This window comes from Rhincodon typus, chromosome 10 (assembly GCF_021869965.1).
Source record: "Rhincodon typus isolate 14 chromosome 10, sRhiTyp1.1, whole genome shotgun sequence".
Lineage (NCBI taxonomy): Eukaryota > Metazoa > Chordata > Chondrichthyes > Orectolobiformes > Rhincodontidae > Rhincodon > Rhincodon typus.
The window spans coordinates 49,334,174-49,340,726 of NC_063341.1; the positions used below are offsets into that span (position 1 = coordinate 49,334,174).

The 6,553-nt window shown below is 40.7% G+C and overlaps 1 protein-coding gene across 1 annotated transcript in view; it reads right to left on the minus strand.

The window, feature by feature from the left end:
- The window catches only part of LOC109915782 (HORMA domain-containing protein 1-like), a 31,224-nt gene that overhangs the window by 24,183 nt on the left and 488 nt on the right, over positions 1–6,553 (minus strand). The gene's annotated exons all lie outside the window — the stretch shown is intronic.

Sequence of the window (6,553 nt, forward strand, 5' to 3'; positions counted from 1 at the left end):
GATTCTATGTCTCTACCGAGTTCCTTTTTTGTCAGACAGCAATAATAATTCCAGTCAAAGGAGCTGGAAGATGCTTTTTCACCACGTTAAACTAGGCTTAAGCTCGAGGGCATTCTTGGTTTTCCCCAGACATCCTGCTAGGTACATCACCATAAGGCGCAGGTGTCGTTGCCGTTCTAGGCTACAGATGGGACCCAGTAAATTGCAATCAATTGTCATTTGATTCAGGGCCAACAACATTTCTTTTTACAAACTGATCCTGAGGGCTTTTGTGGCGCAGTATAATGTCCCTACTTCTGAGCTAGGAGGTTTAGGTTCAAGTCCTACCTATTCCAGAGGTCTGTCATGACATGTCTGAACAGATTTATTAAAAAATATCTACCAGTTGATCCGGTCCTTGTTGACTGAGTTTGTGAATATTCTGGCGTGACTTTCAGAGATTCCACATTCTCTTCTGGCTGGGCATTTCTATTGTGCTATTATCGACACAGGTATTCAACTTATGGAATCATGCCAGGATTTCTGTCTTACAGTATTTCTGGTGGTACAAAGCTACCAGTCGAATTTCTGCCCTTTGCACATCAATAACAATAATTGTAATTTCCTGCCAAAACATTTGAGCTCTCAATGATCAAGACTGTTTGTTTGGAAAATAAGAATTAAGTCTTAACGGAGGACAGATTTGCCTTATTTGAACATGTATTCTACATTATGTAGCTAACACCCTTGCCCTAAATAAAAATGCTCAACTTATTTGCTCTTCTGAGAGTCAAGGAAAAATGAGGCTGTGGTAACATACAGTTCAAGCTCAAGTGTTCAGTTGTGTTAGTAACACAAGTCACAATCATGCCAAATTTAATAATGTTTCCTCATAATTTGGGTAGGTTCCACAAGAGTAGCTTTGTCAAAGAAATTGGTTAATAGCACACTTGTTGGGAATTCAAAATTGAGTGGCACCAACTGTGAAAGACTAAAGTCTATAACAGAAAGGGCACTTCCGTTGGCAAAGAAACACATACTTATTATTCACAAAGGCATAACTGAAACATACGAACAAGACCACAAGACAAAAAAGAGCAGAATTAGTACTTTTGGCCCATCGAGTCTGCTCCACCATTCAATCATGGCTGATTTGTTTCCACAACCCCATTCTCCTGTCTTTTCCCTATAATCTTTGATCCACTTATCTATCAAGAACCCATCTCTGCCTTAAATACACTCAAATACACTTCCATAGTCATCTGCGAAATGAGTTTCCCAGTTTAACCAGTTTGGTGAAGAAATTCCTCCTCATCTCAGTTCTATAAAGTCACTTGAGGCAGTGCCCTCGGGTCCTAGTCTCTCCTACTAGTGGAAACATCTTCTCCATATCCATTGTATCCAGGCCTGTCAGTATTCTGTAAGTTTCAATCAGACTCCCCCTCAGCCTTCTAAACTCCATTGAGTACAGACCCAGAAACCTCAACGTCTCCTCGTAATGACAAGCCCTTCATAGCGGGAACATTCTTGTAAACCTCATCTGGACTGCCTCCAACACCAGCACATCCTTCCTAAGATACAGGGACGAAAAATGCTCACAATATTCCAAATGGGTCTGACCAGAGCCTTATACAGCCTCAGCAGTACATTTGAACCCACTCAAAATGAATGCTAACATTGCATTTGCCTTCCTAACTACCAATTGAACTTGCATGTTAATGTTAAGAGAATCTCGTGTCCCTTTGTGGTTCAGATTTCTGAAGCATTTCCCCGTTTAGAAAATAGAGTACATTTGTATTCTTCCTACCAAAGTGCATAACCTCACACTTTCTCACATTCCATTTGACATTTCTTTTTCCTCTCCCCAGCCTGTCCGATCCTTCTGCAGCCTCTCTGCTTTTTCAACATCACCTGTGCCTCTACCTATTATTGTGGCATCCACAAACTTAACAATAATGCCCTCAGTTCCTTCGTCCAGATTGTTGTTGTATAACGAGTGATTTTAATCCCAACACAGACCCCTAGTCACCAGAGCCATCCTGAAAAAGACCCCTTAATCCATACTCTGCCTTCTGCCAGTCAGCCGCTCCTCTAACCATGCCAGCAACTTTTGCCCCTAATACGATGGACTCATCTTATTTAGCAGCCTTTTAGGTGGCACCCTGTCAAAGGTCTGGCAGCCCAACTAAATCATGTCCACTGGCTCCCCTTTGTCTAACTTGCTTATTACCTCTTCAAAGAACTCCAACAGATTTGTCAGGCATGATAGCCCCTTGATGAAGTCTTCCTGACTCAGTCCTATTTTACCATGCAGTTCCAAGAACTCCACAAGCTCATCCTTAATAATCGAATCCAAAATCTTAACGAGAAACAAAAAGGCTGAAAATACTCAAATATCTGGATGTTTCTGTTGAGATAGAAACAGAATTCATGTTTTGAGTTGGATCTGATTCTTCTTCAGAACTCCTTTAACTGAATATTTGAAATTATAATCACAACAGAGCTTTTCAATGATTGGCAGAGACAACGGACAATCAAAAATAATCCCGTTAATTCATTTTTACTCTTCAGTTTGATTTAAGATGGGAAAAATATGTGAAATGCTCACCAACACTTTCAGACAGAAAGTACGTACAAATAAGATATTTAAGATAAAGAAATGCATTTGCATTGACACATGGATTATGCACTCATTTATGCCTTCTAAGTATAAGGAATTCTTTTTTGTTTCCACTAAAATGGCAATGAAATAAACAGTAGCTAATACACAAAATGTAATTTATAATTTAATTTGAATGTCTAAAATATCCAGTAATAAATTGTGCTAATAAACTACGCAATAGTATTTTAGTATGAATAGAAATATTACCCCAGATATTTGTTTCTCAGAAGTCCGCATTTGTTGTGCTGTTGCCATGGAAACAGGAAGTATAATCCTATAGTAGAAAGATGCGTTATAGATTGAAGGACAGAATTCAAAATAAACAGGACACATAAAAACTGATCCAACATGAGCAGCGTGAGAGTTGCTGTATCATTTATACTCTTCAAAGTTGTATTTAAAGTACAAAATATTTTGAATTACGTAGAAATTACAACTTGGATACAGACCATCTGGCTCAACAATCTGTATTTGTGCGCAATCTCAAACAACTGTCCTAATCACATTCCATTTTCAGATTTTTAATCTTTTCAACCAAGATAGTACATAATTGCTGATGGTACATTCCACATGCTTATGGCATTGCAAATAATGGTTTCCACTGCTCTGCCCTGAACCCTTCAACTAAGTATTATATCTATGCTGCACTGAATGTTACATGTATTCAATTATGCATATTATTCTTGTTTAAAACTTGCTGAATTTATCAGGTAGTATTAATGCTAGAGAGTAAACCTATGTAATTTTTTTCCCCACTGCTTGAATTATGCCTTGGCAACCAGAAATAGACACTGCATTCTGGGCCCTGAGTACTTGAATATACTACTATTACTGGCTGCCCTTTAAATCTCCATAATCTGTTAGGGATAGTAAATCCCTGATGTAGAAACTTCAAAATATAAATTGCACATGTGCTTTAAGTGTGCACTTTCACAAAAAAGCACACATCAGATGTACACTGGCTTGAATGAAATATCAGGGCCAAATGAGACAAGTGATTCTTGGCCTCAGTTACCTGTTCTCTATTAGTTAACCTAACTCCCCATTATCTGTTCTCAACTACCCTGTGTTCTCATTTTCTAATATCTGTTCTTGATTACTTGTTCACTCACTCTCTATCACCTGTTCGGCTACCTAGTTTTCTCATTTTCTATTACCCGTTTTTTTTTAAACCTGCTTTCTCAATTTCTAATGCCCATTCTGTATAACCGGTTCTCTTGTTCTCTATTACCAATTCTTACTCTCCGTGATCTGTTCTCTTTTAGCTGTTCTCTCACTGTCTATTAGCTCTTCTCCATGATGTGGAGGTGCTGGTGTTAGACTGGGGTGGACAAAGTCAGACATCAAATGACACAAGTTATAGTCCAACGGTTTATTTAAAATCACTAGCTTTCAAAGCACTGCTCCTTCGTCAGGTAACATGGAGAGGGGCGCATAGGCACAGTATGTATAGGTGGAGAGATAATGACAAGATAATTCCAGGTAATCAAGAATGTCAACAGATTAATACAAACAGTGTGAGTATGTCAACAGGCTGAATAACAAGTGAAGAAACGATCTATGAACCTATTAAATAAGACAGAGAGATAATTACAAGTAATCAGAAGGTGGTGCTAAAGAGAAACCAGTTGGCTGGAAGAACATGAGTAGGTATCAGTCGCATGATGAGAGTCTAACAAAAGTAACAAGTAATCAAGAACTGTACAAACTAATTAAGGCAGAAAGATAATCACAAGTAGTCAAAGTAATGGTGTCAAAACAGGACAGTTAGGAAGGTTTTACAAGCACAAAACAGTATGGTGGAATTACATGTAGCACGACATGATCCCAAGACCACGGCTGAAGCCATCCTCATGAGTGCAGAAATTGGTTATTGGTGTCTGCTCGATGATTCTGCATTGTCATACATCTTGAAGGCTGCCGTGGAGAACGCTTACCTGATGTTCAGAGGCTGAAACGTCCTTGACCGCTGAAGTGTTCCCCAACTGGGGGAGAACACTCCTGCCTGGTAATTGTTACGCGGTGTCTGTTCATCCGTTGTCATAGCATCTGCATAGCCTCACCGATGTACCATGCCTCGGGGCATCCTTTTCCCCAGCGTGTGAAATGGGCAACGTTGATCAAGTCGCATGGGTACGTACTGCGTACCTGGTGGCTGACACTCTGATGTCTGAGGTAGTAGCCTTCGATGATCTAACATGTCTTGCAGAGGCTGCCGTGGCTGGGTTGTATGGTGTTGTGGTCGCTGTTCCACTGAAGGCTAGATAGTTTGCTACGAATGATGGTCTGTTTGAGGTTAGGCAGCTGTTTAAAGGCAAGTAATGGAGAAGTAGGGACGCCCTTGGCGAGATGTTCGTTGTCATTGATGACATGCTGAAGGCTGCGAAGAACACGGCGTAGTTTCTCTGCTCCGGGGAAATATTGAACGACGAAGGGTACTCTATCGGTCGTGACCCTGTCTATCTTCTGAGAAGATCATTATAGTTTTTTGCTGTGGCATGTCGGAACTTTCGATTGATGAGTTGAACGTCATATCCCGCTCTTACCCAACACTTGTTCTCTCACTCTCCATTACCTTTCCTCCACCACTTGTTCTCTGTCAATTGCTCTTTCACTTTCTATTACCTGTTCTCTCACATCTATATTGAAGGAGGATTACTGGACTTGAAACCTTAATGCTGCTTTCTCTCCGCAGATGCTGCTAGATCTGCTGAGTTTCTCCAACAATTTCTGTGTTTGTTTCAGATTTACAGCTTCCATAGTTTTTTGTTTTCTTTCGGTGTTTAACTCACAGCTATCTGTATTCCAGGAATGCCCACCTTGGAAAAGTTCTGTTCATCTTTCAAATGGGATTTCCGGCCTAATCTTTCTTCGTTTCCATCACCATAACTTTTGTTGTTGCTCCTAGTGTTTAACAAGGTATTTGTCAAAGCTTGTTTCCACAGCCAAATCTCATTCTTCAGTCACTGCCTCCGGCTCAGACTCACCCCACGTGGATTCCAACTGAAGTTTTATTCTTTGTAGTTTCAAATCCACCCAGGTTCACAGGTACCTCCATGGTATACAACATTCCTCAAACAACTGTTTTTGCTGTATCCTGAGATCCACATTCAGTGCCATGCGCTTCCATATGCACACTCTCAACATCTTCCTCTACCAGTAGAGACTCATGCTATCTCAGAGCTGCCCTGCCCACCCTGCCACAGTTCCACTTCATTGTCTGGTTCATTTGACGTTCCAACAAGAAATTTTTTTCTTCCATTCAGGCATTAAGGGACACAAGCTGCAACAACTCAGAGGCACCCATCCTCACCGGGAACTTTCCAAACCTCCCCATCCGTCTGTCTCCATCCCTTCTCCTAACCCCATTTCTGAAGAAGGGACCCGAAATGTTAACTCTGCTTTTCTCCACAGATGTGCCAGACCTGCTGACTGCGAAGCCTCTTCTAAGGAAAATTCAATTTTAACCCCACTGCGAAGCCTCTTCTAAGGAAAAACCTTGTTGGAGAATCCGAGACAACAATTACTGTTTTTGTCCACCCTATTACCTGTTCTCACTCTCTATTACCCATTCTCTATCACTTGTTCTCTCGCTCTCTATTTCCTGTCCTCTATTACCTATTCTCACTACTATCTGTTCTGTAATTCTCCCTTACCTATTCTCCATTACCTGTTCTCTCACTCTCTACCACTGTTCTTTATTAGCTGATCTCACCCTCTATTATCTGTTCTGTCACTCTGTTGCCTCTTCTGTATAATCTGTCACCACTTTCTATTAACAGCTCACAATTTCCCAATCTCTCACATTCCATTACCTGCTCTCTCCGTTTTAATGACCTATTCTCTAACAGTTGTTCTCCAACTCTCTACCACCTGTCATCTCGCTCTCTGACACTTGTCAGTCTCTTACCT